Below are 12,020 nucleotides of genomic sequence, written 5' to 3' on the forward strand. Positions count from 1 at the left end.
ATGGGGGCAGTGTGGGGGACAATTACTACTGTGGGGGCAGTGTGGGGGACAATTGCTACTGTGGGGGACAATTACTACTGTGAGGGCAGTGTGGGGGACAATTGCTACTGTGGGGGCAGTGTGGGGGACAATTACTCCTGTGGGGGCAGTGTGGGGGACAAGTGCTACTGTGGTGGCCAATTACTGCTGTGGGGGCAGTGTGGGGGACAAGTGCTACTGTGGAGGCAGTGTGGGGGACAATTTCTACTGTGGGGGCAGTGTGGGGGACAATTTCTACTGTGGGGGCAGTGTGGGGGACAATTTCTACTGTGGGGGTAATGTGGAGAACAATTACTACTGTGGGGGCCAATTACTACTGTGGGGGTAGTGTGGGGGACAATTGCTACACAGTGTCATCCACAGATCCCCCATAACAGTGTCATCCACAGATGCCCCCATAAAAGTGCGTCATACTCAGTTGCCCCCATAACAGTGTGTCATCCACAGGTCCCCCATAACAGAGTGTCATCCACAGGTCCCCCATAACAGAGTGTCATCCACAGGTCCCCCATAACAGAGTGTCATCCACAGATGCCCATGACCGTGTCATCCACTCACATTATAAATGTAGTGTGGGGATTTGCTCTGGTAGACAGGCTTGCGGACGCAGTATAGAGGCAACGACAAAGTTTTCAACTTAAACAGTTCTGTGTTTATTCACACATTAGGATAAGCAAAACAAAAAGTCAGTTTCAAGGAAAACAGTCACCTTGAGTCTGGCGTTTGTTCACACCATGCAGCAATGCAGAAGTCCTTGGACATAGCAGAAACCGCCTGCTCTCACGCCAACCTTTACCCAGGCCCAAACTCCCAGGTCCCAACACAGAGACTGACAGAGCTTCACTGTCAGAGAAGAGTAAATTCCCACCACCTGACAGTGCTGCCTGTGTTTTATAGCCCAAACCAAGGAAGAAGCCACCCACCCTGCACTTCGGCTGCTCCCAGTAAGAGCCGGCCCAGATCGGCTTTACAGCCATACTAAATAGCAAAACCATGTCAGCCAGCACTAGCTGCCGCTGACACATGAAATTACCAGCTCTTACCTCACTGAGGCCAGGAATCTCGGTGACACATACCTTCCATCAATGACTTACCCTTGCACCTTCCTACATACTTCCCCCCTTTGTTAAACTCTGAGGGGGGTGAACACTTGCCAGACAGTGTACCCGGGACAGGCCATTAGCGTTTCCCTGTAACCTGCCTGCCCTGTGTTCCACTGAGAACTTAAAGTTCTATAACGACAAGAACCACCTGGTGACCCGAGCATTCCTCTCTTTTGCCTGGCTCATCCACTTGAGAGGGGAGTAGTCTGTCACCAGACGGAACTTTCTCCCCAACAGATAATAGCGGAGAGACTTGAGGGCCCATTTGATGGCCAGGCACTCTCTGTCCACTATACTGTACCTGGTCTCGGCTGGGGTAAGCTTTCGGCTCAGGAAAACAACAGGATGTTCCTCCCCATTGATGTCCTGAGAGAGTACAGCTCCGCCTACTTCAGAGGCATCGGTCTGTACCACAAATTCCCTCCCTCAGGTGTCACCAATACCGGGGACCCACACAGGGCAGACTTCAAAGCGGAGAAAGTATTTTCCGCCTGCTCATTCCACTGAACAGTCACGGACTTTCGTCCCTTCAAAAGGCCTGTCAATGGTGCGGCGACTGTAGAAAATTGGGGACAAACCTCATATAGTACCCCACCATACCCAGGAACGACTTTACTTGCCGAGTAGCGACAGGTTGGGGTTTTGCTCAATTTTGTTCACCTGAGGTTTGATCATTCCGTGCGCAATTACATACCCCAGGTACTTGGTCTCTTCTAACCCTATTGCCCACTTTTTTGAGTTAGTGGTTAAGCCAGCCTTCCTAAGGGAGTCCACTACAGCCTGTACTTTAAATAGGTGACTTTCCCAGTCGGTGCTATGGATAACGATATCGTCCAGGTACGCCGAAGCGTACTGACTATGTGGGCATAGTACAACATCCATTAGCCTTTGAAACGCGGCGGGAGCGCCATGTAGACCAAAGGGTAATACCTTGTACTGATACAGCCCCTCTGGTGTGATGAAAGCCATTTTTTCCTTGGCAGCCTCCGTCAAGGGTACCTGCCAGTACCCTTTGGTGAGGTCCAACACAGAAAAATACGGGGCTTGGCCTAACTTCTCAATAAGATCATCTACTCGGGACACGGGCTATGCGTCAAACTTGGACACCTCATTCAGTTTTTTCGGAAGTCGTTACAGAACCGCAATGTCCCATCCGGCTTGGGTATTAAGACTATCGGACTGGCCCATTCACTTTTTGACTCCTCGATGACACCTAGCTGGAGCATTAGCTGCATATCCTCCGCGATGGCTTGTCGCCGAGCCTCGGGTACGGTTTTAACCAGACTTTTGCCTGAGGCTGAGTGATAATGTCATGCCGGATTATGGACGTGCGTCCAGGGATGTCTGAGAACAGTGGCGCACCTACAGGGGGGGTCCAGCGGGTCTGGACCCCCCTAGAACAACCAGCCAAAATATTTTTTTTTTTTAATCCTTCAGGGCCGCACCGCCGATCACCACAGGCGGCGCGGCCCTGGATGCAATTGCGGGCATTTGCGGTGGCGGCGGCGGTGGGGGGGGCAATAGGAGATGAGCGCTCATTCTCTATATCTAATCCATCTGTATCGCTGTCCTTAGGAGCTGGGCCAAAAAAAAAAATGGTGTATTTTCCTACACATGCCACATTTTTTTGCCTTTCGGACCGCCCCTAGACAAAATTCCTGGGTGCTCCCATGTCTGAGAACACATCCATTGTCCCACTAATGAACTCCCTGCCTTCCTGAGCCTGTTTAGAGGAGAGGCTATCAGCAATTTTCACTGTGGCAGCCGCTTCCCTTGCTACAGACAGAGGGGCCGATCCTCTAAGAACCCTGGCCGTGGGCTGTCTTCCGTACAGATTTCCCTATCTTTCCATGGTTTGAGCAGATTCACATGGTACACCTGCTCCGGCTTTCGCCTCCCTGGCTGGTGTACTTTGTAATCTACCTCTCCAATTTTTTCAAGTACCTCATAGGGCCCCTGCCACCTAGCTAGGAACTTACTGTCTACAGTCGGTACCAGAACCAACACCCGATCACCCGGGTTAAAGTTCTGGACCAGAATCTGCCGATTATAGACCCTACTCTGGGCTCGCTGTGCTGCCTCCATATGCTCCATAACCAGAGGTAACACTGTTTCCATCCATCCTTGCATCTAGGTGACGTACTCAACAGTTTTGTGCGGTGTGGGTTGGTGTTCCTGCGCCTCTTTGGCGACGTCCAACAACCGCAAGGGTGCCGTATAACAGTTTGAAGGGCGAGAACCCAGTAGGGGCCTGGGGCACTTCTCACACTGCGAACATGAGATAGAGCAGAAGAAGGTCCCAGTCCCTCCCATCCTTAGACACTGCTCTTTTTAACATATTTTTTAATGTTTGATTAAACCTCTCTACCAGGCCATCCGTTTGCGGATGATACACGGACGTCTGTAACTGTTTTATGTGGAGCAATTTACAGAGTTGCCTCATGACCTTGGACATAAACGGGATCCCTTGGTCAGTCAGAACCTCCTTAGGCAGACCCACTCGAGAAAACATCTCCATTAACTCATTAGCTATGAGCTTGGCTGATGTATGACGCAGTGGCACCGCCTCCGGGTACCGAGTGGCATAGTCTAGGATGACCAAGATGTGTTGTGCTCTAGCGGACTTCTGTACTGGGCCTATGAGATCCATAGCGATCCACTCGACTGGAACCTCAATAATTGGGAGAGGGACCAGAGGACTATGGAAACTTGGCTGGGGGCTGGTTATCTGGCAGGTTGGGCAAGACTTGCAATACTCTTCCACCTCTCTGAGCACACTGGGCCAGTAGAACCACTGTAGAATCCAGTCCTGCGTTTTCTGCTGGCCCAGGTGTCCCCCAAGAACATGTTGGCGGGCTAACTCCAACATGAGCTTGCTATACGCCTTGGCCACCACCAGCTGTTCAATATGCTCACCCCGTAGTTGATTTACCCGGTACAGCATCTCCTGTTGAACCACAAAGTAGGGGAACATAGACTCGGCCCACCACCCTCAACTACTACCACATTCTCCCAGGCTCGGGCTAGAGTCGGGTCCTGGTGCTGTGCTATACCAAAATTACTTCCGGAGACGTTGAGGTCTGCCAACTCCGGACCCGGCGGCAAGTCCTCCACGTCTCCCACCATCACACTTAGCGGGGTTGTCTCCCCCTCTTCTACCGAAGTGGCAGTCACCACTACTGCTGGCCCATCGGACTCAGGTTCCCAGGGTTCTGGTCTCCCCCCTGAGCCGGGCCACTCTGCTAGGGTTACGTCTGTCTCCCGGGTATCGGTAACTTTCGTATCCGGCCACAGTTTCGTATCCAGCCTGCTCTTAGCCAGGGAGAAGGAGCTCAAGTTCTCAGCGCCTTCTCCCATGAGAACTTGAGCTCCTTCTCTCTGGCTAACAGCGGGGCGCTCTGATTGGAGGCTCTCGCAGCCAGGGAGAAGATAACCGCGCTCAGGAGAAATACAAGTCCACACCTAGTATAACCGAGTAGCCTCATTAGCATATGAGGCGCCAAAAGTCACGGGGACCACAGCGGACGAACGGGGATTCTTTAGAAAAAAGTGCCAAGACATCAGTGGGGGCCGCACTATAAAGGTAGGATAATAATTAGATTAAGGATATCCAGGTGAAAGGTCCTCTTTAAGTTTATTGTCCGTTTTTGTCTTTTATTATATTTTGGCTTTTGCTTAAAAAGGACAGTAAAAAATGTTTGTTTGTTTTTTAGTTATGTATGATGCTTTTTGATAATAAATAAATGTAAATGTAGTGGTGCTATAATGGGCACCCCAGGCCTCTCTGATGTCTTGCAGGCTGGGCTGGCGCTGGGGCAGCATACGGTTGGCCAGGCAGCAGAAAGGCTCTGGGGCTGTCATTGTGTGCTCTGGAACCTTTCCCTTCACAGCCCTACATACCGCAATACTCTTGTATTTTGTAATCTTCTTTATATATACTTACTTCGGTTTTTTTCAGTAGTATGATTAAGTGGTGAAAATTATTAGTGTCCCCCCCCCCCATTTTTGACTGTGGTATCTTATATGCCCCCTTCCCCCTATATATTGTTCCTAGAGTCGCCACTGCTTAAGAGGCAGTTTGTCATTTGAAGAGACAGAACTGAACAGGCCAAGAAAACACAGAGCTGATATTATGTGTGAGGGGACATATTATTTTTGCTGTCGCTCATTTTTCGTGATTAATGGTGGTCAAATGTGGCTCACGTTTCAAGGCCTTTTTTCTTTTTGGGGTAAAGAAAGTGAAAACCAGAGAAGCTGCCTGGGGTTGTGTGTTTAGTGTAGAATGTACAACCTGCAAGTCATTTATGTGTAATGTGATAGAGGGTGGGGGTTGCTATTCCGCATTATGAAAGTAAACCATGTTGACTTATAACATTCTCCCTCCATTTGGCCATCGCAGTCCATAAATGTTCTAAGCATTTGTATATGTAATGAGTAGATCAGAAAATCTGAGCTCCTGTTCCATGACAGCTGCGGCTACATCTGCGGGTGGACCCAATGTTAGCAGTGTTACTCTAGGCAAGAACATCAATGGGCAACCTCCCATCCATATCTGGTATACTGTGAATGCTGTGAACTCAATGCTTTGTGATACCATCAGCACCTGAGTTGTTAGTATCCAAACCAAGCCAAGGAAAAGGAGTAGGGGTACTCACTTATACTTCACACCAGATAAGGATAGCACTCTGTGCGGACCCATCAATTGCCATGATCCTCTGGAAGCAGTCTAGGAGAGCACTCCGGATCTTCATCTTACAGAACCTTAGGTAGAATGTAGTAGATTGAAGACTGTCCATACACAGTAGTTTACCATTGACTAAACCTGCTGACCAGAGGAGTTTGCCTGCGACTTACTCCCCACTCCCTAATGAAAATACATGCAAGTTAGGCCAGGCATGCATGTGTATAGCTGGGATAGGCGTCAGCTGAAGGAGCATTTGGACAACAGCTATCTAAGGTTATCGAGAACGTAGTTCTGCCACTTTACAAATCACTATTCAGATCACCCATGGAGTATTGCATACAATTTTGGACACACTGGTCCAAAAAGAGGGGAAATCATGAAATGGATACAATAGACCTAACAAGCTGAATATAGTGCAATGATGTATCAATCTGCACATGTACCATATAGGGTACAGTTCATATGCATCCATGTGTGCCACACTGCAAGTAGCTGCAGAAGTGCTATATATATGCTGTGAACTGTGAATAGTAATGCCTTCTAGTGCAATGTTTTGTTTTTTTCTAGTGTAATGCTTTAGTTTAAATGTCAGTTCTTGTTCCCCTGTCCATGGCATCTAGGATTGCTCCAAACAACATTTCATTGTATTGTACATTGTATTACATTGTATTGTACAGTGACAATAAAGGCATCTTATCTTATCTTAAGTGTCAGACCACCAAGTATGGCATGAACCTGGACTAAGATAGGGTAAGGTGTACCCCAAAAATACAAAATAGTCAATCTGTGCTAATAGACACAATCATGTGTCCAGGCGCAGTTGAAGCATCCAAGCAGGATTTCATCACAGGAGTAGCCCAGTCATCAGATAGAGAGTGGATCGAAACATAAATCAGGAACATTTTTTCCTAAATGATCCCCCCCCCCAATACCAGGATCCGGGGCGACTCTAGGGATAATCCCCAACAGCCACTACTGACAAACTAAAAGGATCAGTGTAAATAAAGGTAGACCCTACGCATTTTTAATCACCATATTATCAGGGGTCTGTGGGATACGACTGATTAGTATTCAAGTCTCCTGATGCCATATATTTCAAGCAACGGGTTAAACACCTTCAGAGCACAGCAAAGTGCTGCCGACACTGCTACTGGTGCTACAAAAGTGCTGACAGATGCCCTGTGCACAGGGCATCTGTCAACAGTTTTGTACCTATGACACTGGCTGACCCTGTTACATGTGCACTTGGCAGCTGAAGACATCTGTGTTGGTTCCATGTCATATGTGCCCTCAGTGCTGAGAAAAATTATGTTTTAATATATGCCAATGAGCCTCTAGGTGCAACGGGGGCGTTGCCATTACACCTATAGGCTCTGCTCTCTCTGCAACTGCTGCTCCCTCAGCACTTTGATTTACATGGTCTGGTGTGATCACGTTTACACTGCCTGGCCCCGTCAAAGTGGAGAGGGCTCAGCAGTTATAGAGAGCAGAGCCTCTTGGTGTAACTGGTAACGCCCTCGTTGCTCCTAGAGGCTCATTTACATATATTAAAACATCAATTTGCTCAGCACTGCGGGCACATATGAACATGGGACCAACACAGATGCCTTCAGCTGCCAAGTGCACATGTAACAGGTCAGCCAGTGTCATAGGGACAAATCTGCTAGGAAAAACCTCACATCTGAGAAGGTGCAGACACCAATTCTGTAGGTAAGGAGATATTAAGCTTACAACACAAAAAGTGCCCCCACTAGCAGAAAGCTAGCAGGGTATTATTAACATCAAGAATGAAAAGGATGGGTACTACCTCAATAAAGGAATAAGAATAATAATATAAACTATGTATAGTGAGCTGTAGGATGCTGTTAAACACCCATGCCTAATGCACATAAGGGAGACTGGAAATATATATTTATTCAGATAGGGGAAGCTCCGAAAACTGTACTTCTCATCACACAATAGGTACCATTCTGGGTGCCTGCAGCTGCCACTAGAGGGAGCTTACAGGCAACTCATTGACAAAATCTGTCTTCATTAGTCTTCAAAGCTCCCCCTACTGGTGCCTGTAGGCAGCTGCAATATTTTAACTCTAAGCAAAAAAGAAAAAGCTAAAATTCTGTCCCCTGTAAAGGATATTGCATACAATGAATCAGCACAATAGGATAAAGTGTTCAATGAGTTCTGTTATTATTGTGTATTGTATATTAGTGACTTTTTCCCCCTCTAACATTACATGGTATGGACAACTTGAATTCAATTATAAATCTGCCACATGACTTCGTGCATTGGAAATGGATTTCTGTCAAATTGTCAACTGTTTTGACAAGTTCTGGAAAAAGGCAGAATGAAAAGTCTGACAATTCCCTGGTATCACAGCGTGCTGTATCCCATCAGAGCCTGACAATGAGGAATTGCTCTCTCTGCCTCAGTGATCATGCGTGCATTGGTATCATCAAAGCCACCGGGTACAGTAGGTGCTGGATTTCTTGCTACGTTGTATCTAGCTGTTTGATCCCTTTGCATACATTGTAACTTCTATGGTAGGTATAATCAACCATGAGCTGAAGGAACGTCAAAGGATAATAAAAATGCTGCTGTCAAAGCAGAAGGCGAACACTAAAAAGAAATACAAAATTAGCAGAAAGTAGCTGTGTGGCTACAACTCTGACCCTCTGCTAAAGGGCTTTTCCCTTTCTGACATGTCTACAGGACAAGTTATAGAACTTTGGTAGAGTCTTAGCTGTACACGGAGAGCTGACAGATGTAGATGTGCAGGGGTGAGATTCAGGGAAAATGGGGCCCTGGGCAAAAGGAAAGTAGGGCTGTATTATACATATTGTTACCTGTATGTTTAATACTGAATGCTACCACAAAAAGTCCCAAAAAATAATACTCCCATACAGTGAACACGCAATACTGCAATGCAGTACCCAAATAATATTACTAATACAATCCGTAAATAATGCTTCTGTACAAAGTCTAGAAAATACTGCCATACACATACCTCGATACAGAACTGCCAAATAACTTCCACATGATACTGCCACTCACCTACCAAATATCATTGCCATACACTGCTACATATGGCTGGGTGTTTTCTGGATTAACTAATCTCGGGGGCTCAAGTGCAGTGAAGATTAATGGTTGGTAACACTAGGGTTTAAGTTCAAATAGCCTAAGGCTAATAGATTCCCGTTTCTGGTCTGATTTAAAACATAACGTTTATTTCATTTTATTAAGACTAGTATACACTCACCTAAAGAATTATTAGGAACACCTGTTCTATTTCTCATTAATGCGATTATCTAGTCAACCAATCACATGGCAGTTGCTTCAATGCATGTAGGGTTGTGGTCCTGGTCAAGACAATCCCATAAAACTCCAAACTGAATGTCAGAATGGGAAAGAAAGGTGATTTAAGCAATTTTGAGCGTGGCATGGTTGTTGGTGCCAGACGGGCCGGTCTGAGTATTTCACAATCTGCTCAGTTACTGGGATTTTCACGCACAACTATTTCTAGGGTTTACAAAGAATGGTGTGAAAAGGAGAATGGGCCGACTGATTCAAGCTGATAGAAGAGCAACATTGACTGAAATAACCACTCGTTACAACCGAGGTATGCAGCAAAGCATTTGTGAAGCCACAACACGCACAACATTGAGGCGGATGGGCTACAACAGCAGAAGACCCCACCGGGTACCACTCATCTCCACTACAAATAGGAAAAAGAGGCTACAATTTGCACGAGCTCACCAAAATTGGACTGTTGAAGACTGGAAAAATGTTGCCTGGTCTGATGAGTCTCGATTTCTGTTGAGACATTCAAATGGTAGAGTCGGAATTTGGCGTAAACAGAATGAGAACATGTATCCATCATGCCTTGTTACCACTGTGCAGGCTGGTGGTGGTGGTGTAATGGTGTGGGGGATGTTTTCTGGGCACACTTTAGGCCCCTTAGTGCCAATTGGCCATCGTTTAAATGCCACGGGCTACCTGAGCATTGTTTCTGACCATGTCCATCCCTTCATGACCACCATGTACCCATCCTTTGATGGCTACTTCCAGCAGGATAATGCACCATGTCACAAAGCTCGAATCATTTCAAATTGGTTTCTTGAACATGACAATGAGTTCACTGTACTAAAATGTCCCCCACAGTCACCGGATCTCAACCCAATAGAGCATCTTTGGGATGTGGTGGAACGGGAGCTTCGTGCCCTGGATGTGCATCCCTCAAATCTCCATCAACTGCAAGATGCTATCCTATCAATATGGGCCAACCTTTCTAAAGAATGCTATCAGCACCTTGTTGAATCAATGCCACGTAGAATTAAGGCAGTTCTGAAGGCAAAAGGGGGTCCAACACCGTATTAGTATGGTGTTCCTAATAATTCTTTAGGTGAGTGTAGATAGGGAAGAAAGAAAATGGTTAAAAATGAAAGTGCTTGTGAACTCTGCGGCTGGGGATATAAATTGCTTGGCCTATAGACACTGCCTCCCTATATGTATCTATCCGTATCATGGGATTATTTCAGCAGATTATTTTCAGATCTCCGCTTTCTGACATATTTGTCCTACAAGCTGGGATCTTTAATCTGTGTCCCTATATGTTGCATACGGAGGATCAGTATTGTCTATTATTATTTGCCTATCCCTAGGTTCACTTTGTTTGCCTCTAATATTGCACCCTGCCGCTTGTGTATCTCGCACGAGGTGTCTGCAGTACACCAAGATGCGGTCACTGAGTATCAACCTCACTTAACCTAAAAACTAGATTGCAGCTCCCCCAACATGTTTTGCCACAGACGTGGCGTCTTCAGGGGAAATGGAGCTACTGTCACCCTACGGTACCAATGTCTTCAACCTGTCCTCCTGCTTGCCAATTTATGGAAATACTTTTGAAGCAATACAATAATTAGTTGTAATGGTGGACACACACTTAAACAGGAGATACATATTAGATTTTGTCACCACCAGACATCTGAGAACCTCTTACAGATGCCTTTCAGAACCTCCTCCTTGAGCTTCCTTTGTTTTGGTTTTCAGTTCCTCATCTCGTTAGCCTCTCTCAGCTGTCATGTAGTTGGACTGATTGCATCCCTTTAAATTCCTCCCCATAATGCATTAGTGTGCAGTTTATACAACTTCCTGGAGTGTGTGCGCATGCTGATCCTATTTCCCAGTCTTTTACAAGATAAGTGTTGTACATTCATTTGTGATTTTCTGTTTGCTGGATCCCAGGTGACCCTGACTCCCTCCGTGTCTAGTGTAGGGAGCCGGTGGTCGTGTCCCCTCACTATTATAGGGTGTTCAGGTGTTATACAGTCGAGGTACGAGGATATGCGATCATCTACCATTGGGATTTTCGCATAGGCTGAGCAGTCAGGGAGAGTGCCAGGTCTGATGCAGGGGTCTCCCTTTTTGTTCCTTAGTTTTGGATCCAGTGAGTCATATATTCATTTTGTGTTGTCTTGTTTCCTGTACACCTTCCGTGACAGATTTATGCAGGCCGAACCAACCTAATTTGGCGGGATTAGGCGAACATATAATGTGTATGTGTCCTCAAAACAGTCCCCCAATGGAAGACGTCAGAGAAGATATGGATCTGGTATTTAGGTATAAATACATCTGAGGAGCTGACCACCAGCTAATTCTATGTATTGCTGGTCTTATGGTACCCATACACATTAGTCTCAAGTTGACCAAAACTGATGATTCCAACCAAATGGATGAAACTTAGCAAACGATCATTTTAGGCAGTCGCTGGCATACCATCATTGTTTGAAATTGGCTGTGTTAGACATTTTTTTGCCAATGGTAGTATAAAAGATCTTTCAGTTCAAAGAAAGAGTGTTCATGGATGGAAGAGGTTTCTGTGAAAGAACATTCCCAGAATGATCGTTCAGCCTTCATCTGGGGGTCACTAAACATGTACGGGCAGTCTGAATGACTAACAGCCAATATGGACTACATATGGCTATGTCTTGGAAATAATTGTTCACTACATGACCATTCATTCAGCAGTTCGTCGTCAACCATCAACCACCTTCTATCTAACGTGTATGGCCAACCTTCAGACATGAGATCCTGGGGCAATTTCTATGGTCAGACGCTCAATTTGCGAGATTTAACAAGTAGCATGGTATATTTGTTTATTTGCAATGACTGTGGTGTCTATGATAATAAGGTCCATC

This window comes from Bufo gargarizans, chromosome 11, assembly GCF_014858855.1.
Source record: "Bufo gargarizans isolate SCDJY-AF-19 chromosome 11, ASM1485885v1, whole genome shotgun sequence".
NCBI classification, from domain to species: Eukaryota; Metazoa; Chordata; class Amphibia; order Anura; family Bufonidae; genus Bufo; species Bufo gargarizans.